Source organism: Mastomys coucha, unplaced genomic scaffold (assembly GCF_008632895.1).
Source record: "Mastomys coucha isolate ucsf_1 unplaced genomic scaffold, UCSF_Mcou_1 pScaffold16, whole genome shotgun sequence".
NCBI classification, from domain to species: Eukaryota; Metazoa; Chordata; class Mammalia; order Rodentia; family Muridae; genus Mastomys; species Mastomys coucha.
The window spans coordinates 84747226-84773986 of NW_022196898.1; the positions used below are offsets into that span (position 1 = coordinate 84747226).

At 39.1% G+C, this 26761-nt stretch overlaps 1 long non-coding RNA gene across 1 annotated transcript in view; it reads left to right on the top strand.

Moving 5' to 3' along the window:
• The first annotated feature begins 5806 nt into the window (after positions 1 to 5806).
• The window catches only part of LOC116093833, a 28973-nt gene continuing 8018 nt past the window's right edge, over positions 5807 to 26761 (top strand). The window contains exon 1 of the long non-coding RNA XR_004119850.1: positions 5807 to 6304. This is a non-coding gene — a long non-coding RNA (uncharacterized LOC116093833). The remainder of the gene's footprint in view (positions 6305 to 26761) is intronic.

The window sequence follows — 26761 nt, forward strand, 5'->3', positions numbered from 1 at the left end:
TTTTTGCAACACAATATTTGCAATGTCTTCAAGGCTGAAAATTTTACTCACATTTAAGCTTAGGTTTGATTTGTCTTTTCTATGCCATGTGGCTATATACTCATTTCTTTATTTACAAAATATCTACTAAAATGTGTGGGTATGTGCATCTATCAGGGAGAAGGGGTCTTTGCGTGTTTGCATATGGGTGGGGTTGGTTTGTGTAGGTATGGTTGTGTACATACCTATCTGAATGTGCTTATGCACAAATATATATGGGAAGGTGGGGTATTTATGGCTTTTTGCATATGACATGTGCATATGTGTGTACATGTGTACATACATGGTGCTGTGCTATTGTGCTGGGACAATATTACCAAGACTTTTCTTGCTGATCTATGCTGCAGTATAGAAGGATAATGGCCTGTGCATTTACATTATGAAGACCAGAACCATGCAGGGCTACTGCATTTGACTTTGAACCAAAGCTAAAATGAATCAGAGATTTTAAGCAAGAACTATGTGTTTCTGCCATGCCATTCCCACCACAGTCTCTTTAATCACTTCTGAAGTCTTAGGTGACAAGATGGATGTGGAACAGGCATTAGTAAGGCTCTGCAGTGAAGTCCATTTATCTGCTGTGCTCGCAACTACTGTCTATGATCCACGTGTGTTACATTTAATAAATATCACCATTATCTGAGAAATGTGGCTTGAGAAATACATTGAAGTCCACTTTGGCATGTTAGGAGGATATACGTAGCCTGAGTTCCATCCTGCTATCAGATATGATCCAATCCCAAGTATCAACAGGACATTTTACTTCAAAAGAACAGTGACTGAGGTTTTGATAGCTGAGCTTCCCACTCTGTATGATCAGAGGGTGAAGGGAGTACAGAACTGCAGTCAAATTGAAGAGAAGAGTGGGATGCTTTCAGTGCTTAAAGTTTTATGAACTGTGTGTGGGATGGGAAGCGTTATTGAAATAACATCTGCACAAATGCTAAGTTACACCTCATCATCATATTATATCACCACCATTGTCATCATTACCACCATAATTATTACCACTGCTACCACCAGCAACATAATCACCACCACAGCCACCACGACCACCACATCATCATCACCATCCCCACCACCACCATCTCCTCCTCCTCTTCCTCCTCCTCTTCCTCTTCCTCCTCCTCCTCCTTCTTCATCATCATCATCAATCATCATCATCATCATCATCATCATCATCCTGTTCCCTCAATACATTGCTTTAAAAACAAGGTTCTAAAATGACATAATAAGGAGTAATTTCCTCCAAAAGTTTATTGTCTCGTATATACAGTAAAAGTGGAGAATGCCACAAAAAGTTCTTTACATACAACTATATGAGCTGGTCCAATGTTGAGGATAAAACTGAAAGCCATATAGCATTACTTCAAAATAAAACTACATATAGTACTATGCACACAAACATAGTAAATAATGAGTCCTGATGGTTAGATGTCAAGGATCTATCAATCATCTTCCCAATTTGGAACTGAAGGCTAGGAAGGTTAAGCAAAAATAATAATGGATGCAAAATGTTTAACAGAATGCCTAGCATATAACCACACATGAAAAATAATAACTTCTATATCAGTTAATTTTGTATTGCTGTAATATAACATCATGAACAAAAAACAACTCTTTGAAAAAACTGTTTACTTTGGATCATGATTCCATAAAAAAATAGAACCGCGAGTCCACCATGATGGAAAACATGGCAGCAAGGAGCGGGCAGGGCAGCAGGGCTAGAAAGACAAAAGATCACATTCTCAGGTAAAACCCAGAAGCTGAGACGAGGAACTGAAAGTGAGTCAAGGTGACAACCTCTCAAAGCCTACCTTTGTTGACATGTATCCACAAGTGAAACTGTACCATCTCCCCAAACAGTGCCACCAACTGAGCACCAAATGTTCCAACATCTGAATCCATGGAGAAAGTTCTCACTCAAAACATTACAACTCCAAAATCAAACCATGGGTCAGAAAACTGATATAGATGAATAATTAGGTATAAAACATTGGAAATGAATAGAAGTCATATCCACCTTAGGCTTGTCTTCAGGGGGAAAACATGGAAGAAAGATACAAAGAAAAGATGCCGTGACCCAAGCAATCTCATCCTTCTTCTTGTATGCTAATGCCACCTTCATGCTCTTTTCTTATAAAATTGCACATACCATAGAAAGAAGATACACACTTATGGAAGAAAAAAGGTCCAAAACTGCTTAAAGTCTCCAGTCTACAACATAAATTTAAATGGTTATGTAATTACATACATCTACCTAGTAGAGCAAAGGAAAAAAATCTATTATTCATTGCTGAATTAATGACACTTGACTACCATAACTAGAAGGTGAATTAGAAGCAGTTGAACAATTAGCTGAATGCCATTTGCACCCACAAAAATCAGCACACACAACTCACAAACCTCTGAATAGACTTCGTTAAATATGGAACAATTACCTTTCTTAATACAGTTTAATTGGAAAACATTACATGATATTAATAAACAGATGCATTTATCCAGTGTGTGTGTGTGTGTGTGTGTGTGTATGTGTATGTGTGTGTGTGTGTGCCTGTCTGTCTGTCTGTTTGTCTGTCTGTGTCTGTGTATTGGTGGTGTCACTGGGATATTCTATAGAAGTACCTTTATTATTATAAAATAATTGTTAATCTATATTGACATTTTAAAGTCAAAAGTCTCTTCTGATTTGAATACTATAGAATTCTCTGTTTACTCTCCATTACCTATCACCAAGCTACAATAAACTCTATGGAGATATGAAAACCTTTTCTCTGGGTACAATGCTGCTTAGGCTCTTGTTTATTTTTTCATTCGCTCAGTTACATGGTCTGCATTCAATCATTTGTGCTTCAATTGCCTCCTGCACTCTGTATTCAGTCATCTGCATTTCCAATGACTCTGGGAGCCTTGTCAGAAAGGCTCACATCATAGTGAGCACAAGCGTGTGGCAGGTGTACAGGTTGGCTGCACAGTTAAACAAATGAAAAGCCATTTCAAATTATATCTTTCATCTCTGTTGTTCCAGCGGAATTTCGCAACACACGAGGGAATTTACTGGTCACAGAGGCATGTTTTAAATGTTCTGAAATCTCCCTTTCTCTCGTCTGCTTTGTTCAGACATTTGGCTCCTACTCTTCAATCTTCCTCCAAGGTTTCTCCCAAGAATTCCTCATCAAACCCTAACTAAACCTTTCCCTTCTTCCCTCTCCTCCTCCCCTTCCTGTTTCTCCCCCTCCTCCTCCCCTTCCTGTTTCTCCCCTTCCTCCTCCCCTTCCTGTTTCTCCCCTTTTCTCCTCCTCCCCTTCCTCTTCCCTCTTTCTCCTCTCTCTCCCCCACCCCCACTCCTCCTCTTTTCTCCTTCCTCTTAGATATATATTACAAAAACACAGAGAAACAGCCAGGCTAACAAAGTCAGAACCCTACTCCAAAGAAGCTGAAGAAGAGGAAATTAATCAAATGACAAAATCATCTTCTTTTAAAAGGGGGAGGAGGTGGTGAGCTGATTCTGTAACATTTCTGTCTTTTTACACATCCATTTGGTAAACATTAAGAACATAGAAATAAGTGTTCTTGAAGATGGAATGAAATAAGTACCTATGCTATCAGGGATGGCTCACCTATCTTATACTTCCATTTAAACTTTCTGAGAACTTTGACTATGGCATTTATTTACCTTAAAAGAAAATAACAGGAGAAACTGATAGAATTCTATAATCCAATCTATAAGAAATGAGCAAAGAGAATGTTTCCTGGATGATTTCCAGATGGCCCATTTGTGTGGCTTTTTGAGCCAACTTACGAAACCGGAGAACTGAGAACTAACCCGATGGCTGGTTTTGAAGAATTAGTGCTTGCCATGCCTGTTTGTTGCAAGCACATGTGTCTGTGAGAGGTGAGGTGGGACTTAGGACTCTGGGTCTCAGGAAAGATGTTCCAACTCGAAATAAAGATTTAGATCATTGGGATATGTATGGTGATAAATGAAAGTGAGTATGTTGACACAGGAAGAGCTCACACCATAAGCCTAAAACTTTAAAATACACCAAGATCTAAAGGTTAGGTGAAGAGATGGATAATCAAAGTTGGATGAAAACAGAGGTGGAGTAAATCCATGGAGTGGGTCAATTCAGTAACCTAGAGCTCTAAGAATATGTGTACTGATTGGAGGAGGTGTCGAGGTGAAGGACCAGCGAGGGCAAATAAAGAAGACAAAGAAGACTCCAGTTGGTCTTGGATAAACTGATGGCTTGTGCTGAGCCAGTTTATTAAGAAGTACAGTATCTTATATATGATTTGCATGGGGAAAGGGGCCAAAGTCATCAGAAAACTAAATCAAATAATGTTAGCAAATAGAGCACAGGATACCCCAGATACATAAGACCGATAGCTACAACCCTTAATGGGAGAAAGCAAGGTTCCTAGGAGTGGAAATCCTTTCATTTCCATTGAAAGGCTTCTTTCATGGAGCCTCTGGAAAAGCCTTGTATCAGTCCAGCTCCCAACTAGAAGGTTTCCAACATTCTGAAAAGAATGCTTTCTTCCTGATGGTCAAAGGAGTGAGTTCCATTCTACCCAATAATCCATACTCATCAACCCATAGCTACTGAATATTGAACTTTAAATATAATACTTGCACTGGTCCTATGCATTATCATCTGAGGTTTTGATTTGTTAAAGGTGTAAAAATTGTTGAACAGTGCTTAAAAGCCATAGAGATCTGTAGCCAATGGATATATGTTGTTCTAGAAGAGATAGATGCAAATAAGACAAAAACCTGTGAGATGCTGATCTTAAATGAATGAGAATACTTGTGAAAATACATGTGGATATCCAGCTTGACTGCTTGGGAAGTGGCATGAAATGCTGCAGAGTGCACACTCACCTTTTCTAGTATAAAGTAATTATCCAATAAAACTCCTATCTTTTGAGTCCAAGTTCTTATCAGATACATAGGAAAAGTTAATACTTTATGTAAATGATTTATCATAGAGATGATATGATGGGCCCTTTAACCATCATAGATTCTATAAGATAATACTTGAATGGAGATCGAGTCTCAAGAAGTATATCTCCAAGATGTCTCCCTTGAATGATGCTCTTGAGAGCTGCTTTCATTAGCCTGCAGGATGCCTTCCTTGAGTATTTCCTTAACTTTACAGGAATAGAATCATCAAACTCAATTTTACACATCATGAATGTGTTCTCCAAAGGATCCTAACTGAAATCATAGCTTGATATTTTAGCACATATCCCTTACATAAAAATTTGCACAACAGCTGCTTCCTTCAATTTGTGCCGTGTAAGATTGTCTTGAAGATAAGCCTGTACAATCTCTGTTGCTGGAGAGCATGGAGCCAATGTGTTTTCCACTTCTCCAGTTACCAGAACACTCCGGATCAATGCATTAATCCATTCACTTAATATGCCTAGTAACAAAAAAAAATGTAATATGGTATCTGCCTCATTGGTATTATAACTGGCATTCACCTCAGGTTTAATTTTAAAGCAAATAAGCAATTAAAAAGAAATTTTCCATCCCTTACATAAGAGAGTCCCTTGCAGTGGTGGCCTCCCAGTGTTTATCACAATGTCAGGAAGTCTTCACCTACAGTCTAGAGATGGTAACACATTGTTGTATTACAAGAGCTTTGTAGTCTTAATCATGTCCTTAGCCATTTTCACTGTATTCAGAGACCAGTATGTACCACCTGTTAATAATCATCCTCATGAGACCCATTTATCACTTCAGGCTGAGCAGGGGTTTGAATAACTAGAAGACACCGTAACAACAGAATGTGGAACTAAGAACACCACAGTAACTACAAAATAACACAAGGAAAGCACCGCTGGAATCCTAATGGGCAGCCTTCACTGCTTACTACACTGAACTTTGAATTTACCTTAGAAGCTCATCTCTAGAGGTGCCTGTGAAGATATGTCCACAGAGATCTAACTGAGGAAGAAGATAGTCTCTGAATGTAAGAGACACTATACCATGGACTGAGACCCAGATGAATACAAAAAGAAAGAGGAAGTCAGCTGAGCGCCAGCACTCATCAATCTTGGTTATTGAACTGGTATCACCACCACCTCTTGTTCCTACTACCATATCTTTCTTGTCATGATGAACTGGGTCTCTTCCAACTACGAACCAAAATGAATCCTTTCTACCTTGAATTACTTCTGCCAGGTATTCAGTTATGGCAATGAAAGGATGAACGATTATATAAAGTTTGTACCACGGAGAAGGGCTGTTGCTGAGGTAAGCTTATTTATGTCTTCCTTAGAAACTAGTTTGTAGGACAGAATGTGGAAGAGTTTGGAGTTGTAAGCTAAGGATGCTCTGTGACGAGTGGTAGATCAGTGGGTAATTTTGGTGCCAAGAGAAATGGGGATAGTAGAGGCCTCTCTCAAGAGATTTCAGAGGAAATCAAGGATCCTATTGGAAACCAAGTTAGAAGTAACTCATGTCAAATTTTGGCAAAGAATCTGGCTAGCTGTTTTTATGTTTGGTTTTTCATTGGCTCTATTTTAAAGGAGATAGCCAGTGGCCCTCAGATTCACCTTGCCTTTCTCCCTCAAAAGCTCTGTTTAAGTAGGTTCCTATCTTCACAGTCATTGTTAAGTCTGTTCTCTTCTTCAGCATATCACTGCTCTGACATCAGGTCAGGGACCTTGAAAAGCCATATTAATGCTTTCTAATGTGCTGACTGACTGTTGCTTTGAATTCCTAAGAAATCATAGTCTATACCTTAGTTTTTTTAAATTAAATTTTAAAATTTTTTCACTTTTCATCCCTTGGATTTGAACCGGTGTTTGAAGCTATGACTTTATTAGACACCAAACAAATACTGACTGAATAAGGCAGAAACAAAGCTGCAACTCTAGCTTATGTAGCTTAAGTGCATTAGAGAGAGAGAGAGGGGGAGAGAGAGAGAGAGAGAGGGAAAGAGAGGGGGAGAGAGAGAGGGGAGGAGAGGGAGAGGGAGAGGGAGAGGGAGAGGGAGAGGGAGAGGGAGAGAGAGAGAGAGAGAGAGAGAACCTCATCCTACATTTTTCTCCTTTAAAATCTATTTTCTTGCGGAAAGCATTATCCACTTATATAACCTTTCCCACATACTCTTCTCACCGCCCCACAATCATAACTTTCTGGCTCATTATCACTCTGCCTTATAAGCAGTCGTCCTTCTGAATCTAGCACAATCCACATATTCTAAGACAAGGTTATTCTCAGCAATATATAGGTAACTACATTTCCAAAGCCCTGCTAGCTATCTCCTGTCCTATTTAGCAATTGCTGTATATGTATGTATATGTATAGGGTATGTGTGCATTCACGTGTATGTGCCCATGTGTATGCAAGTGCACATATGTGTGCAAATATGTATAGAAACCAGAGGTTAATATCTTATCCAATATATTCCGTGTGTGTGTGTGTGTGTGTGTGTGTGTGTGTGTGTGTGTGCGTGTGTGTGTGTGTGTGTGACAAGGTCTCTCACTGAACCTGAAGCTTATTAACTCATCTAGCATGGCTGGCCAGCCTCAGGGATCCTCTCTCCTATTTCATTCTTCCCAGCAATGGGATTACAGCACCACTGTGACCAGGTTTTTATTTGAATACTAAAGATCCTAACAGAGGAGCTCACCCTTGTAAAGCAAGCACTTTACCAACTGAGCCATAGCTCCAGCCCTTTCTCCAGTGAACAAAGTTAACTACCTGCAGTTCCCTTTCCTACCCCAGACTCTGAATGTCGATATCTTGTCCTGAACCCTGCCTTACCAACTCTGTTCTCTGTGACTCTTAATCTTGATCTTTTTCTTTAAAGTTTCTCACCATATCCTCTTTGTTATTTTAATATCTCATTTCATACTTCTTACATAACTGGCAATACCTCACATTTTCTAGTGTTTTATCATTGCCAAATCTCTTTATCCACAGGACAAGCAAGGATCCTATCATGACATAGCATCTGCAATAGTATCTTAATGCTTATGAGACGAATAAGTCAATGTATGATGATTTTATTAACAGCACAGTTTCCAGATAAAGTCATTTAGGTTTTTGTCACAGAAATATAACCAAGGAAGCTAATCACAATAAGGATGTCTTATTTTTTCCAGAAAGTTCTCCCAATTCGGGAGAGACCCAACACAATTCAACATTCCTAATACTTGACTAATACAACAATTATAATAACTATGTATTTGTTAAGTAAATTATTAACTGAGCACCTAGAACATTCTAGACACCATGGGTATTTCATATATAAGAAAGAAAAACAGTTAAAAAATATTACCTAAACAGAAGTCAGGAAAAGAGAGTACAAATATATAAAATTGCCTGAAACTAGATGAAAAACAATGAAATGGAAACAGGCAGTGTCTCTGCCTGTACGTGACACAGAGACAACGGGAAGCAAACAGCTTTTTCTCTTCCCCCTGCGTTCACCGTTCAGGAGGAAGATGTGAACCAACTCAGCAGCCACTGTGGCTGCACAGAGTTGACTGTGAGGCCAGCAGCTTGCTAATCCCACAGCCTTCTGGACAACATACCTCTTTTTGTAGTCGTACAGAGTCTAGAATCCTCTGGTATCTACCACCCAGAATATAGAAATGGATCTTCAGTATATGACTTGTTAAAAGCCCCTGGACTAGAATTTCCCAGGGACTACTTTTTTCTTCTACTGCACTCATTGGTCTATGTTGTTAGGGAAGTTGGGGGTTCTGTGTAGGTGTCTTAGATTGAACCCCAGTGGTATAGAGTTAGATTAAACCCATTAAAGCCCAGGAGAGGAGTCAATATCATGGACTTTAATTTGCTCCTTCAGCATGTGTAGAATATTGAACAAACAAGTGACTCACATGGATAGACGGTGTGATCAAAGACAATCCCATCATCAGCTCCACAAAATAGTAAACAGCAGACTGAGTTTGCAGCTCCTAGGAAGCAAAACCACGGTGCAGGTATTGAACATGATAATAAAGTCTCAAGAAAAGAGCACACATATAAGTCTGATTTATCACAGAAATCAGGGTATTGATCTTCAAATGCCTATGGCCTTTTAAAAAGCACAGGAGAATTAAGAAGCAGGGGCAGTGAATGAGAGCCAGAATTCAGATTCCCAAGGTACCACATACAGCAGAGGAATGGAATTCTTTTTTGAGAAAGCAAAGGGTAATCATAAAATAGGAAGAAGACAAACAAAACCAGAAATGAAAAATATCAGTTACGTAGACATGTTTCTCATTTATAATTAGGAAAGAAAATGTTCTTGATGGTGGACTAGTAAATGTAAATATTTTGATAAAAATAAATGACTTTGTGGGAAATATTTGAAGCCCACATTTACTAAAGAAGAAAATTTAAAAACCTAAGTGTCCTGAGATTGATGCTCTCTTTTTCCCAATGTGCTGTCTGCTACCAGAGGTATCAGGGCCTAAGGCAGGTGTGATCCAGGCTGAAAAGGGGTCTCATCCTCAGCTTTACAGGCCAGGGTCCTCCAGGGGTATGGATCCAAAACACAGAGAGCAAAGCCAGGGTCCTCCAGGGGTATGGATCCAAAACACAGAGAGCAAAGCCAGGGTCCTCTAGGGGTATGGATCCGAAACACAGAGAGCAAAGCCAGGGTCCTCCAGGGGTATGGATCCGAAACACAGACAGCAAAGCCAGGGTCCTCTAGGGGTATGGATCCGAAACACAGAGAGCAAAGACTGGCGGTCTGCCCTTGGCACACACCTTCTTAAGCACTTCAGGGAAGGATGCTCTGGTTGGAGAAGTTCCTTTTCTAGGACTGTGTGAACAATATTATCTAATGACCAATCCAGTTATAAAATATTTGAGACCTCTCTCCTTCACCTGAAATTCTCTATATTTGTTCGTTCTGCTGCAACATCAGGTAGCTTTAGTCCATCACAAAATACAGACCAATGGCTTAACCAACAGAAGGTTAATTTCTTATAAGTTGATGGGCTGAACTTCTAAGACTTAAAGACTCTTCTCTTGACTTGTGGGTTGATATCTGTATCTTCATAGTCTTTTCTATGTGCGTACAAATCCCTGTGTTGTTCACTGTACCTCTCTGTCTCTGTTTCCTTTTCTGTCTTTCTGCCTCTCTTTATCTCTGATACACACATACAGGATTAAAAACTAGTACATTACACATGCTATGCAAGCACTCTACTACTGGGCTGTATCCCTAGTCCTCACTTTACTAATGTTTATATTGATTATTTGAGTTGTTTTACTAATTATTTGAGAATTGTATATAGTGCATTTTGATCTATTCTTCCCCTTCCCCCAACTCTTCCCAGATCTTCATCTACTTCCCTACCCAAGAACTTTCTGTTCTCTCTCTCTCTCTCTCTCTCTCTCTCTCTCTCTCTCTCTCTCTCTCTCTCTCTCATTCAGTTTGTCTTTGTTGGCTAACTTCTCCTAGACATAGAGTTTGACTGATATACCAGATATCTATCTTACTTTTAAAGAAAACTGACCTTTCTTTTTCCAGCAACTAAATGTCAATAGCACCTCATTTGAGTGTGGGTCATTGTTTACAGCTTCATACTAGTATGTTTTTACTATCTTTACAAGAAAAGGAGCTGAAGGGGTTTGCAACCCCATGGGAAGAACAACATATCAATCAACGAGATCCCCCAGAGCTTCCAGGGACTAAACTACTAACTAAAGTATACATATGGAGGGACCCTTGGCTCCAGATACATATGTAGCAGAGGATGGCCTTCTCTGGCATCAATGGGAGGGGAGGTCCTTGGTCTTGTGAAGGCTCAATGCCCCAGTGTAAGGGAATGGCATGGCAGTGAGACAGGAGGGGGTTGGGTGGGGGAACATCCTCATAAAAGCAGGTAGGAAGGGGATAGGATGAGGGTTTGTGGAGGGGAAAGCAGGAATGGGGATAACATTTGAAATATAAATAAATAAAATAACCAATAAAAATTTTTTAATAAAAAGAAAAGAAGGAAAGAAAGAAGAAATGAAGAAAAAGGGGGAGAAGAAAGGAAGGAGATAAGACAGAAAAGGAAGGAAGGAAGAAAAAAGGAATGATAGATGGGTAGAAAAGAAAAGGAAAGAGAAAACTATGGTATAACAACTGGAGTTGATTGTACACTTGATGTTTTATGACAGAAAAAAAATCTCTAAGCTATAAATTAAAACCAAGTATAGCGAAAACTATTCTCAACAATAAAAGAACTTCTAGTGGAATTACCATCCCTGACCTCAAGCTGTACTACAGAGCAATTGTGATAAAAACTGCAGGGTATTGGTATAGTTACAGACAGGTAGATCAATGGAATAGAATTGAAGACCCAGAAATGAACCCACATACCTATGGTCACTTGATCTTTGACAAACAGGCTAAACCCATCCAGTGGAAAAAAAGACAGCATTTTTAGCAAATGGTGCTGGTTCAACTGGCAGTCAGCATGGAGAAAAATGCAAATCAATCCATTCTTATCTCCTGTACAAAGTCAAGTTCAAGTGGATCAGGGACCTCTACATAAAACCAGATACACTGAAACTTACAGAGAAGAAAATGGAAAAGAGCCTTGAGCACTTGGGCACAGGGGAAATTTTCCTGAACAAAACACCAATAGCTTATGCTCTAAGATCAAGAATCAACAAATGAGACCTCATAAAATTACAAAGCTTCTGTAAGGCAAGGGACACTATCAATAGAACAAAATGGCAACCAACAGATTGGGAAATTATCTTTACCAATCCTTCATCTGATAGAGGCTAAATATCCAATACATACAAAGAACTCAAGAAGTTAGACTCCAAAGAACTAAATAACTCTATTTAAAAATGGGGTACAGAGCTAAACAAAGAATTCTCAACTGAGGAATACCGAATGGCTGAGAAGCACCTAAAGAAATGTTTAACATACTTAGTCATCAGGGAAATGCAAATCAAAACAACCCTGAGATTCCATCTGACACCAATCAGAATGACTAAAATCAAAAACTCAGGTGACAATAGATGCTGGAGAGGATGTGGTGAAAAAGAAACACTCCTCCATTGCTGGTGGGATTGCAAGCTGGTACAACCACTCTGGAAATCACTTTGGTGGTTACTCAGAAAATTGGGCATAGTACTACCAGAGGACCCAGCTATACCACTCCTGGGCATATACCCAAAAGATGCCCCAACTTATAACAAGGACACATGCTCCACTGTGTTCATAGAAGCCTTATGTATAATAGCCAGAAGCTGAAAACAACCCAGATGTCCCTCAACAGAGGAATGGATACAGAAAATATGATACATTTACACAATGGAATACTACTCAGCTATTAAAAACAATGAATTCATGAAATTCTTAGGCAAATGGGTGGAACTAGAAAATATCATCCTGAGTAAGGTAACCCAATCACGAAAGAACACACATGGTATGCACTCACTGATAAGTGGATATTACTCCAAAAACTCCAAATACTCAAGATACAATTCACAGACCACATGAAGCTCAAGAAGAAGGAAGATCAAAGTGTGGGTGCTTCGGTCCTTCTTAGAAGGAAAACAAAATACTCAGAGGAGCAGAAAGAGAGAGAGGGGGGAGAGAGAGAGAGAGAGAGAGAGAGAGAGAGAGAGAGAGAGAGAGAGAGAGAGAGAGAGAGAGAGAGAATGTGTGTGTGTAGAGCAGAGACTGAAGGAAAGGCTACCCAGACACTGTCCTACCTGAGGATTTATCCCATATGCAGTTACCAAACCCAGACACTCTTGTGGATGTCAAGAAGTGTATGCTAGCAGGAGTCTGATATAGCTGTCTCCTGAGAGGACCTGCCAGAGCTTTACAAATTAGATGCGGATGCTCACAGCCAACCACTGGACTGAGTGTGGGGTCTCCAATAGAGGAGTTAGAAAAAGAACTGAAGGAGTTGAAGGAATTTGCAACTCCATAGGAAGACCAACAATATCAACCAACCAGATCCTCCAGAGCTCCAGGGACTAAGCCATCAACCAACCAAAGAGTACACATGGCTCCAGCTACATGTGTTTCAGATGATGGCCTTGTCAGGCATCAATGGGAGGAGAGGTCCTTGGTTCTATGAATGATCAATAGATACCCCAGTGTAGGGAAATCAAGGGTGGGAGGTGGGAGTGGGTGGGTGAGTGGAGGAACACCTCAGGGGGAGGGAGGATGGGATAGAGGGATTCCAGGAGGGAGTAAAACTGGGAACAGGGATAACATTTGAAATGTAAATAAAGAAAATATCCAATAAAAAAATAAGTTAAAAAAAACTAATCCAAGAGTCAAACTGAATGCGATGAAATCTTAGGAATAAACTATCCTCTTATATGTATGCAGAAGTGGTATATGTTCAAAATATATCTAAACAAGACTGAGACTTTTTTTTATAAAATAAGGCTATTGAATGATTAGAGGTAGCATGATGTCTTAATTTCATCAACAGGCTTTCTTCCTGGGTAGGAGAAATAAGTTTGTCTTCCAAGGAATTAATATGAGTGATATTTGTATAGTAATATGTGAGTGATATTAATATGAGTGATATTTAACACACAGGTATATGGTAAGAACTGAGACTATGATAGAAAGGTCCATTGATCCTTTATATATTTCACAATCTTCATACACATTGTTAATAAAAATAAAGTAAAAAAAAAAAGTACTGTACAAGTACAAGATGGTTACTACATAGGAAGAAAATATGTCATACCCCAAGTAAATCTCAGAAAAAAATCTAGTACTATCTGGGGCATCCAGAGGCCCTCCTTGAAAAACAATGCTTATCTACACTAAGACAAAAGGAAGAGAAATTGACCAAGAGGTTAAAAAGCAACAGTATCCACAAAAGAGAAATGTGTAGAAACAACTGAAAGGAGGGAGAACTCTAACTGGAGAAAGAGAGTCATCCAGAGCAAGCCAGGCACTGCTGCATCCCTTCCTCCCTGCACTCAGAACTGAAGTAGAAGGATGATGAATTCCAGGCCACCCTGAGCTGTAAGACCCTGTATCAGAAACCAGATGCACCAAAGCCTAGGAGCAGCAAAGGGAGGCTATGAGCCTTGTCTTCCCTCACCACAGCAGTGGTAGGCTGGTGCGTTCACAGCAGCAGTTTGAGCAGAGCTGTGTTATTTGCAAAGTTATCTATCTGTAGGCTGTAGGAATTTCCTCTGGGTATTTTTTTTTTTTTTTAGTAAGAATTTAGAATATTTCCCTGTCCCCCTTACATGCACAGGTGCTGTGTCCTGTGTACTACAGGAGCTCTGCTGGAACTTGGCAGTCTTAGAAGCCTGGGGTCCAATGCTTAAGAAAAATTCTTAAACTTTCTACTTTGGTCAGTGTTGGATCTAATATTTTTTCAGCCTACTGTCAGACTCCTCAGATGGTACAATGGGTGAGCAAGATAGATCTCTGTGACAAGAAATGTTGCCTAGATTTAGTTGAAATTATTATTTAACCAGTGGTAGTAATATGTAACTTCTAAAAACTTGTCCTAAAGACCTTGAAACATTTCATCCATTATCCATGCTATCTGTTTATAGGTGTGTGTGTGTGTGTTAATGTTCATTAACCTATGTTATTATATTTCCTCTGTACATAAGAAGATAACACAGCAGCCATAAAATCATAACCATGGAGTGTAGAGAGATGGCTCGTTGGTTAGGAGCACAGAGTACTCTTCCAGAGGACCTGAGTCGAGTTCCTAACTACTGGTAATGCCAGCTCTCGGGAATCTAATGCCCTCTTCTGTCCTCCATAGTAACTGGACTCATATACCTATATTCTGAAACACATACATACATATAATTAAAAACAAAGTAAATACTTTTAAAACAATCACTAACAAAAAGTGTGCCCTTAATACATTTCAATGCTGTAAGACTCTGGCTCTGATTGACTCAAGTAAGAAATCTTGTTACCATCTATTCTTTGCAGATAAATAGAAAATGTTGCTTATTCTATTTGTGGGTTTTATTGTTGTTATTATTGTTTTCAAACACTAATAAGGACTTTTTGTCAAACAAGGACTCCTACCCCATCCAAACATTACTCATTAACCTTTCTAGTGCTCTCTTGGAGCAGACAAGACCATTAATTGCTCATCAAATGAGAGGCAGAATCAGAATTAAAATCCTCATCACTGTCTCCAGACCTCTGGCTCTTAACCTTCTCAGAGGCCAAGAGAAGCCCCAGAAGGTACATCTCTGTGAATTATTGGCTTTATGGGCCTGGGAGAATCATTTAGTTACAATTAAGTTCTACATCTAAGTTGGCCAGAGGGTATGTGCTGAAATCCAAAATAGGATGGTATACATACCTCGTGATTATTTTAGTAATCAGTAAGATCATTCTCATTCTGCTTCTGCATAACTACCATCTTCACTATGCTAACATGATAATTTCACACTATGATGTCACTAAATGTAACCCCCCAGAGCTCCAGGATTCCTCAAAACTATTATACACTGTTCCCAATTTGAAGGAACTCTCTGTACACTTTTGCTTTACCACTTACTATCTCTGCCTCAGTCTTCAAGAAGACAGTAGATGAAGGAGAAAGACATCAGAATTAAACAAACAAAAACAAAAACAAAACAAAACCTCAAAAGTTGGCTGGAACATCACTTCAAGGCTCAGGACCCTTGCCAAAGGCATGACCATTGAAGAAGCAGCCACATCCTGCTCTGTTGTCCAAGAATTAAGTTTGTTCCAGCTTGTGTTTAGAACAAATGCCAACCAAACACAGTCCGAATACACAGTCCAAAAACACTCAGTGCCCTTTCCTAAGTTGTGCCTTGGAGAAAAATGAAGTCTAAAATAATATCTAAGCAAGGATAAAGGAAAGAAAATAAAACACAGATTACAAAGTAAGTGGGTTCCTGGACAAGGAAGTGAACCAGGGACACACAGACCTTTCTGTTTCACTCCTGGTTGCAGAGAGCTGAGGAACAACATGGAATCATCTCCTACACAGATTTGCTTTGTGCGGGGAGCCTTTCTGAGCTGTGGGCTTTTTCTCAACTCCCATAACTCCGGGGAAACATCGGGTATTTTTCTGGCTCTAGTCAAAATCTATCGCAGTTGTCCGCACGCATCACACTCTCCTCATCAGTTCCTACTACAAAATGCTTTAATCCCGCAAAATGTGTTGCCATGGTGACTCTGTAGTTGCTAGAAGCTTTGGTAAGAGGCAGCCATTCTCTCGTTATAGTTCAGTTTCTAGAATTACAGCAATAAGAAAAATGAAGCCTCGCTTGTTAGAACAGGAGGCAGGGCGCTAAGCAGTCCGTGGGTACAACCAAGCAGGGCTGGACAGCAGGTGTGCCGGGACCCAGATCCACGGAGAAGAGGACCCCGAATGCTGACTGCAGGGTGAACCATTCCGAAAGCTGCAGACGGACGCCACTGTAGAGCACAGTCCCTTTTGTCTTGTCAGCTTAAATAATCTCAGTTTGCAGATGCCCCATAAATGGCTCAGTCAACCGAAAAATGTATGGGCTTGAGAAACCAGTGGACAGTAACTATGGCGAGTTGGTCAGCTATACCCTGTCACCTGTTTGATCTTGTTTGGTTGGGTGTTCTACAGTAGAAAATAATACTTTACTATACAAAGCAGAACAAAAATGGTTAATATACAACAGAATCACATGTAACGAATTATATATTTTGTCTACCAAACATAGTTATTGTGTGTTGAAAATTTTAAGATCTTCCCCCTGTACAAAAAAGTAAATTCTATTATAAAGCTCATTTGTTATGTAGAGAAGGAAACCCTTTTTCTTGTTTATTATAGTAGTCTAACTAAGTATCAAACCACACCTGTCAGGTTCACTTTTAAAAGGATGACCAGGAATCAAAACAAAAAAATGTTTACTGGCCCTGGCATTCCCCTACATTGGAGCATAGAACCTTCACAGGGCCAAGGTCCTCTCCTCCCATTGATGACCGGCTTGACGATCCTCTGCTATACGCATGTTGCTGGAGCCATGAGTCCCTCCATGTATACTCTTTGGTTGGAGTTTTATAGTTTTTGGTGTTTTTATTTTATTTTATTATTTTCTCTTTTTTTGGAGGGGAACTTGGGAAAAAAGATATTGTAAATAAAGAAAACATCTAATAAAAAATTCTTCAAAATAAACATAAATATTATATGTATACACATATCAAAATAATATATTTTGTCCACATGTAAAAAAATGTACTGACTCATTTTTAAAAGCAGAATTATTCTAGAACACTTTGTAGTTTCTGAATTAGATGATATTTTCTTTTCTATCAATGGAAGGTCAACTTCCATTGCCTCCTGACAGGGATTTTGAGCATCATGACAGAAACAGGAAATTGTCCATCTGGAACTCATGTCACCCTTGTATGGCTGTGGCCTCATTGTCACTTCAGAAAGCTCTGTTCTCTGTTTTATCATCTAATTTTGTGTCAGTTTTTGAAGCAGGATCTTATGTAGCCCAGGCTGGCCTCAAACTTGTGTCTCATGTAGCCCAGTCTGGCCTCAAAGTTGTCATGTAGTCAAATCTGATCTTGAGTTCCTGGTCCTCTTGCCTCTGTCACCCATGTGCTTGGATTGTGCTGTGCACACTTCTCATCCATTCTTAAATGGAGTTAGGAGGAAGACAGAGAAAAAGACAAATAATCTTATTCCAAGTCCTCCGTGATTTTCATACCTTCAAAACAACTTTCCTAGCAATGATTTTCTGGAGGAATTCTTGCAAATTCCATCAAAGAAAAAGAGAAAATGGCATTCAAATTTTAATATATAAGGTGTTATACAAAAAAATGTGCAAGTTATATTAATGAAATTTGGATTTTCAGATACACTTTTTAGAATAAATATTCATTGTCTTATGTAAGAGCAAGAACTGGTTTATGATACTAAAATTATGAAGTGACTTGCTAAGGTTGAGCCTCCTACCATCTCTCCACCTACATCAGCCATCCCAGGAAGAGCAGAGTGTAGATTTACTCCGGGTAAATAAGACACATAATTCTAAAGGATGACTATTAGTGAGTGAAATCCTCTTGATGTATCTGTTGTTCTTTTTTCATTCTATTTGAAAGTAGCATGTATGTGTGTGTGCAGTTATACACCTGTTAAGAAGAAACCACTGATTAAAAAAATAAAATCAGATATTCCTTCCCTGGCTCAGTATCTCTCATTTGCAACCCAGAGTGGCTTCCAAACCTTTACATGATAATATCTTCTAATTATTTTTCCTTTTTAGAACTCACATTTTGAAGTGTTTTGCCTATCAAATGGCCAAGCTTAGTTAAGTAGATATTTGTTTGTTTGTTTCCGTTCAACAGTGAACATGTATATAGCTCTTCATCACTCCTGCCCAAAAACTTGTGAACATTACAGTACTGTTATGAGTAGATATAATTTTCACAGAAAGATAAGACTTGAGGACTCAGCCCGAAACTGCAGCAGCTTCCTTGATTTCCATAGCTTACAAAAACAAAAACAAGAACAAAAACAAAATAAAAACAAAACAAAACAAAACATAATGAACATTGCCTACAGGTTTTCGTTACTAACACCCCAAAGATTTCAAGACACAGCTAAGAAGTATGCCTCAAAGACATGGAGCTGTATTCCTCAACCTTTTCTCTGCCTCAATATTTGATAGACAACAATCCACTCTTGCAAGGAACTGTTGATTCATGATAGATCCTGTACATGTTGCCCACCCCAGGCAAGACTGAGCTAGATTCTTAGGGAAGAAAACACAGCCATTGAGAAGAGAGAGAAGGCATCTCTTGAAAATGTATCACAAGTGCTTCTAAAATGACCTTTTGGAAAATTGACCAAAGTTGCATAATTCCTGAAAAGAAAGGGGTTTTTATTCATTCAATTGTAAAAATCAAGTGTTTTCTATGAATGTTGGCTGTGGCTGGCTTAGTAAAGAAATTTTTAGGATATGGATGATTTCCATCCATTTTCTATCTTTTGGAAGCTCACGGTAGGGTCTTCACTCACTTTTGAGCCCAGACTATTCTGCAGAACTCTGCTCTCAGATCTGTAAAGGTTGAGTTTGATAAGTGGGGCCTCTGTCCCACTCCCACTGATGAGCTGTAAATGCTACTTAAACACTCCTCCAAACTACAGAAATACCAACAGTGGCTCAAACCTCTAATCTAGTGTGCAGGACTGTAGGAAGCTGACAGGGACCCCATCTCAAAAGGAGAGAGGGTGGGGGCAAACAGACAATGATATAGGAGAAAGGGCTTTCAGAGATCTCAGCCAAACTATGCTGCAAATTCCTCTGAAAATGACTGTCATCTCAGCTTCTGGGTAGCTTCTTTCTTTGCAAGATGGAACTATGAAATCAGGCATTATGATAGAACACGAGGAAACACACTGAATGTGGGAGGCTCAACTTACTGCCCCTTCTTCATGATAATGAAAAATACCTCCCACACTCCCAAAGATAGCATTCCAAGTGAACTGGTAAACGTGAAATCACCGGTCTATTTTGGAAATGGTAGTCTTGGGCATATCTGAAGTTGATTTTGTTGAGCTTTGATAATCTGCCAAAGCTCTCCTCATTGTTTCCAGGGAGCTTATTATTAGCTGTACTCAAAGTACATGGCCACCTTGAATACATTAGGATAATCCCTGCAGCTTTATCTTTCAAAAGATTTTGAGCCAGGGTTTTGGCTAATTGTATTTCCAGTAGAAGTCTAACCCTGCCAAAGATCCAAACTTGGATTCATTCCCAAAGCCAATCCTGTTTATTCTGAATGCATTATTATCTTTCACAGTAGAATTTTGCCAAACATAAGAACTGTGCAAATTTTTAACTATGCAGCTCATGGAATAAGATCCAGGTAGTTGATAATTTATACTTTAGGGACTAAGAAATAAGATAATTTCAGCAAAGGCTAAAAAGCAAATAGAAGGGCTCACAAACAAGACTGAGCTCAAAAAAGTTAAGGTGCCTCTGAATGTATTTAGCTGTCCATCGAAACAACAACCAGACTATCTTGAACTAGCCTGTGTCCGGGGGAACTTATTTTGTCCTACATAGATAATTTTATTAGTCTGTTTTCCATCTCTGTGACAAAATACCTGAGATAAATCAATTTAAAGGAAGAAAGGCTTCTTTGGGCTAATGAGTTTAGAGCTCTTGGTCCATGATCAGTTGGCCCAGTTACTTTTGTGGGTGTGGTAAGGTGATGGGGAACATGTTGCACATGAAATATGTTTGATTCATGACAGCTGGACAGCAACAAAAGAGGACAAAGGGCCTGGGTCCCAGTAGTCCCTCAATGGTCCTCCCCTGTGATGTAACTTCCTTGTACTGGACTTCATCTCCTCCTACAGGCTCCACCACCACCCAGTAATACCAGAAGCTGCCAACCAATTCTCTTACATGTAGGCAGTTGGGATCCAAACTACAGTAACAATATAACTGTACAGAATTAGAATAAGAACTGACCAAACAGAAAATATGGGTCTGAGAGACTGCAGTTAGTATGACGATAATAACACCTATAAATGGTTGGCTGAATATTTCAGGTCATACAAAGGCAGGCCAAGGAGAGTCCAAAATACCTTTAATACTGTGTCAAAAAAGTTTGCAGTGAGGAATGCAGTGGAGAGCCCTGAGAACACAGAGAGTATTAAGATCAACAAGATGGGTGCTGGTTATACACCTACTATTAGACTGTTCTTTAACACAACAATCTCTCAAGTGCAAGACAAATGCAAATTAGAACTAATTAAAACAAAAGTTTAATTATTATGAAAGTTCAACAAGAATAAAGATATACTGGGTGATTAATAAGTGCCTAGCTATGAATGTTACATTGTATAGTGAGAATGACAGAAAAAAACTGATTCAGAAGATTGAATACAGATCTACATGACCAATGAAGAATCCAATGGAGAAATTATTAGAAAGGTATTCAAGGTGTATGCAGGATTAGAAGATGGGACTGTCTGTTGCTAATTCCTGATGACCACGATAGCTCTTGTATTAGAGAGAGCTAATTACCAACCAAAATTCCTGAGGTATACAGAAGACTCTAGGAAGAACCTTCCCAGACAGAATCCATTTTCTATCTTCCTCCAGTGTCAATGGGTGCATATATTGGTCTTCATTAAACAGGGTTATTGTACCCATAAGACATGGCATTTCTTGTGTTGAACTATTAAATAGAGTTTTCAGATTGGCAGGAGAAACTGAGTCATACCTTGACCACACAACAGCACTCTCCCTCTCTGTCCTTTTCATTACCTCCCATATACAAATACCCTTGTTACTGAGTGTTCTGTAGTGGGTAGGATCGAGTTGGTCACATATGAGTGCCAATGTTGCTTTTGAAAAGTTGTCTTCTGCCACATGAGTTGGATATTTTGATCACAGATATGATCACAATGAAGTTTCTGCCTGATATTTCTGCTGGTGCGACCTCTGAAGTGTTTGTTCAGATCTCTGGGAAAGCATCGTTGTCTTTCTCCTCACAAAAGCACATATACATAGGTTCACTTTCCTTCCTTCCTCTCTTTAATTCTCTTGCCATCCATGTCTACCTTAATAGTATTAATATTTGTGGAGAATGAATTTATGGCTAGAGAGCTTAATTTTTAGTTGCAGCCTTTATAATAATCAATTCAGAATTTTTCATTTCTAATGAATTATTCACAACTTACAGAGTATTGGCTTGGATTTGGCTGTGAGTCTCTACCTCGTTTAAAGGATAAGGGACAGAGCAGCCACCAATGTCATGTACTGGAAAATATCACTGCGGTGCTGATCACTTAATGAGACAGCAAGAAGGCTGCCTTTGGACACGAGAGTGACTCCCTTGTTATACAATACACAAATCAAATCTCCCTTGTACCTATTCAGTACAAGTTCAGATTTATGCCTTTAATAAATGCACAGCAGTGATCTGGCTGCATATCTGAGGATTGACAATATACAGAGCTCCCCCTTTGGGTACCATTTGCCTGCAAGCCATAGAGGAGAAGGCTGTGTGGTTCCCCCAGAGTAAAAACACCATCCAGAATCTTACTGGGTGAGTACACAGAAAAATAGTCTTCTTCTGAGGAACTGGGTGAATTGCAAACCTCTCATCTCATTGACTGCTTTTGTAGACAAACATGGCTACATGTTATGGAACATCAAGTAATAAATAGCATTGTCTTTGTTACTATTGCTTTACTACTTCATTATTTCTATAAAACACACCCTACTTATTAAAGGAGATGGAAACAAGGCTCCATGTAGAGCAAGCTGGCTCATACTCCTGAACCTCCTGCCTCTCTTCTCCAAGTGTTGGGATGACAGATATGCACCACTCTACCCTGCCAACCTTTACATCTCAAATTCTATCTGGTAAAGAGGTTTCACTGTCTCTTTTCCAATATTACTAGCATCTATAGATAAAGCATTTCTATTGGTATCTAAGGTCCAAAACATCCCCAAGGAAGATAGATATAAGATCCTCTGTGGTCTAGCTAAAATGTGTTTTTCTACATCCTCCCTTCCTCCTCATCAACACTCATGGGCACACTGTTACATCCTCACACATTTACCCCTAAGCCTTATGAGTTGCTAACACTTACGGCATATATTTTAGTATATGCTTTCTTCAGTTTGGGGGCTGAATATGAGTGCTTCCAGAAATCCTTCTTTTGTAGCTTTAATTCCAAGAAAAGACTAACATGGAATTTACTCTGCTGGAATTTTCAGTGTCCTGGTGACATCAATAAATATGGGAGGAAAGGGAAGAAAGCTGATCTATGTATATGTGATCTGTGATAACATTTCTATAGGACTCTCAAGTGGCCCACTGCTGAGTTTTGAAGATGACCTTAAACACTATTCCAGTTGAGCAAAGAGGGTCAGATTCATCTCCCAGGTCAGTTAGATACTGCTTCCATGATGTTAAAACCTTCAGTGAAGCAACACCATCACTGAAGACAGAACTGAAATGACCTGAATCTAAGGCTTAGTGCCAATCTAGAGTGTAAGCCCTTTGGTCCAGGAGCATCTATCAAACACACACAACACTGCTACAGCCACACCTCATTCTACTCAGATTCATCTCCTTGGATAAGCTGAAAACACATCAAAACTGTATGACATGAAAATAAAATACTACATAGAGAAAAATGAATAAATGAATGGTCTTACTTGAAAGATTCAGAAATTCATCACCCATAGATTAAAAAAAAAAAGAAAAAAGAACTCCAATGAAAGACAGACTGAAAAACAGGTAAAATGTCAGAATCACATTGTCAGAACTCCGGAAAACCAAAGCATAGTTTTCAGTACACACGGGAATGTCCAGTCCATCAGAGGCAGTGTGCACATAGGAGAAGTTTCTGGTGTTTTGACCCTCTCTCACCCAGTCTAGCTCAGTGGTTTTCTAGAAAGCCTTTATTTCCACTATCAGCCCCAATTGCCAGCAACAGCAGAACACACCCTGTTCACAGGTTTTGACTTGCCTAAGGGCTCTCTGAAGAGAGGAGCAAGGGATTTCTACTCATCTCACTAAATTCAGAACTTTCTTGGAATGGAAACCTGGTTATGCAGAGGTCATTAAATAAATAAATAATGTTTTAAATCTTGAAAGGAAAATAAACAGGCTTCTGTCACCTCTGGTAAAGTATAATAGTTGGAACAGATGATGATAATCACCCAGATCATAGAAGGAAAGGCTGGAATAAAGATGTTAACAAAATAGAAAGCAAATATATGATAGGCTCAGTGTGGACATGGGTGCAGCATTAGGTCATGAAAATGGGTATTATTACGAGTCTTATGAACACATTTTAATATTTGTAAACATAAGTTCTCTAATTATCTTATCAGAACAGACACAGAAAATGTAAATAAGTAATGACAAATTATTTTAATATAAGTTAAATATATATTTTAACTTATATATTTTAATATCAAGTCAACAATTCAAAATGTTCTGCAAAGAGACCAAGTATAGATTGTTTCACTATTGAGCTCTACTAAGCATTTAAGGAAAATTAAATCTAAGTGTACAGAAACTCTTCCAGATTTTACAGCAAATCTGTCTTTGTTCTTAACTGGTTCAACTGGTTTTAAGAATGATCATAGTCTAGATAGGAAATTGCAGCAAACCCAAAGTTAGTCCCAGGCCAAGGTTTGGGATGCCTCCCTTCTGTCGTTTCCATTACCGCTGCTCTTGGTTGCCCACCAGAACTGTATGTTAAGATACTACACATGTTGATTTAAGACACTATGCACTTTGGTTGCAAGCAGAAAATTCAAGCTGGAACTGAGTTAGAAGCTTCTCCCCACACTTCCCATCTTCCTTTCTCCCCAGGATTCACTGTAATGTAGGATGCTATGTAGGTTGCTGGAGGAGAGAAGTCACCAGTGATCTTACTAAACTGTGAACCACGTGAGCTAGAACATCAATCTATCAGGCAAGATGTGCTCGCTAGAGCAAGAGTGGCGTGAGGGTAACCAACTGCTTCCTGATTGATTTTGCTCTACAATAACAAATTCATGTCTGGTACAGAAAACCATATCAGAAGCCTGTGACATGCAAGGTCATGAAACCTGGAGGAAACTGTCGGTGTTTTTTTGCTCAATGAACATGGTGCAAACTGCCTTCTAAGTATTCATGTTTATAGCCAAGACTGCTCTCAGTCTTGGTCAGGAAACCTGTACATAGTGGTCAATAGTGAATACGGATACTCATACCAGGTCAAAATGATGAGAATACGTGACTATTGAGTACTTGATCCTAAACAGTACATCAGATGGGTCCCTCCAAGTCTCGGAGAACATAAAGAAGAAAGGATATAAAGAACTGTAAGAGCTAGAGGATGGGATGGACTGCTGTGAAACGCTACCTTCTGGATATGGTAGGGCTTTTGCACACATGAACTCACAGCAGCTCTAATTACCTTCAAAAAACGTACGTGAGAATGAGACCATCACGATTACTGCACGGATGGGAAAAGAGTACATGGCGTCTCAGCTCTATCTGAAGGAACATTGGCAGGTAGCAGATGTCAGGAGAGAAAATAGAATTTTCTTCACTGGGTTAGCTACGGTACTTTGTCCAGGACCCAGGAAATAACCCCCAACTCCTACTCATGTAAGCAAACTTGATTGAACTCAGTGAGTTACCAAAAGGTAAAAGAGTTAAGTTAAAAGCAACTTTGAAATTTAAAAAAGAAATTTTTGGATGAATATCAGTTATAAATTTAAACATTCTTAAAAACCTTAAGCAAGAGATCAGTATCTGAAAAGCAGTAATATGTGAAAAGAAGTACTTTCTGGCCAACTCAGACTTGTGCCTATGATAAATTTGAGTTAACATTTCCAAGTCAATCAATGTCAGTTTGTTACATCAAATAATCAACAGACATAAATTCTAATTTCTAAGAAAGGAGAAGTAAATACATATTTTCAAAAATAATCAGAACTCAAGCCTGAGGCCATACTGGGTCATGATGACTCTTACAGGAAAAAGGACAAAGAGGTGGGTCTGTTGGGAAATCTTGGGTCATAAGGGTGTGCCCTTGAAGGGAATTATGGGACTCCAGACTCTTCCTGATCTTTGCCATGAGGAGAGCAGATCTCACTCCATGTGCTTCCACCGTGATGTGATGTCCAGCCACAAAGTCAAAGCAACAGGACTATCTGATCAAGGACTGAGACCTCCAAGGTAGCAAGCTAAAGTAGTTTTTTTTTTCCTTCTAACTTGGTACACTCACAGGAAACTGATACCATTATTTTAAACAACACTAAATAGCAAACAGACATTGCTTATTGTATCACAGAGTCTCTGCTGTGTTTTGTATATACATTAACTCATTAAAGTACAACATATAAAGTAGTTGCTCAAATTACTCCCATTATATAAACGGAAGCTAAGAAGAGAGGCTATGAAGTTGTCCAACTTATCTAAGTCATACAAAGTACATCATTTTTGCATATGGGCAGGATGGCTGAAAAGTTTCTGTTCAATAGTTTGTCCATATAAATCATGTACTTCATAGTACATGGTGCTAAGATAGGAAAGACATGCTATGCAAAGTTAGGAAAGCAAAGGGAAAAAGCACCTCTTCACTCTACCTGTTGACTATTGTGTGGCCTCTCAGCAATGTTGAGAGAAAGCACTGTTTCCACACTAAACTGTATATCTTCATAACTGGTAACTACTTTCACTCATGTGTTAACACTCTTGTAATAGAGTGGCTACATTCTATTAAATTCTACAACTAGAATAATTGACTTACAACTTTTAATAGAAATTTTTTAATTATTATCAACTATATAATTATTCAATTGCTAGATAATTACATAAGTAGGATGCTTTCACTGTTTTCTTATTACATGTGCATATGAATTCAGCTCAACATCCCCATGAGCACAACATCTACCATGTGTAGTTATTCCTTAGGAAATGGATCCAGACTGCAGAGAGTGACCTTACAATCTACTTTTTTCTTAAAAACGTCTCAAAGCTTCTAGAGTTGTTTATAAACATCTGCATTGCTAGGCTGTTAGTCTTTAAAATCTGTAATAAGCTCCACCCCACCCTTTCAGCTCCACCCCACCCTTTCAGCTCCACCCCACCCTTTCAGTTCTGCCTCACAGTGGGTCACTGGCAATTACCCAACAACTCTGCATATGAATAATAGAATAGAAGAACCAATTGGAACCTTACAAAATTTCACTAATCGTTCTTTTCTTTTTTTTTTTTTTATTTTAGAT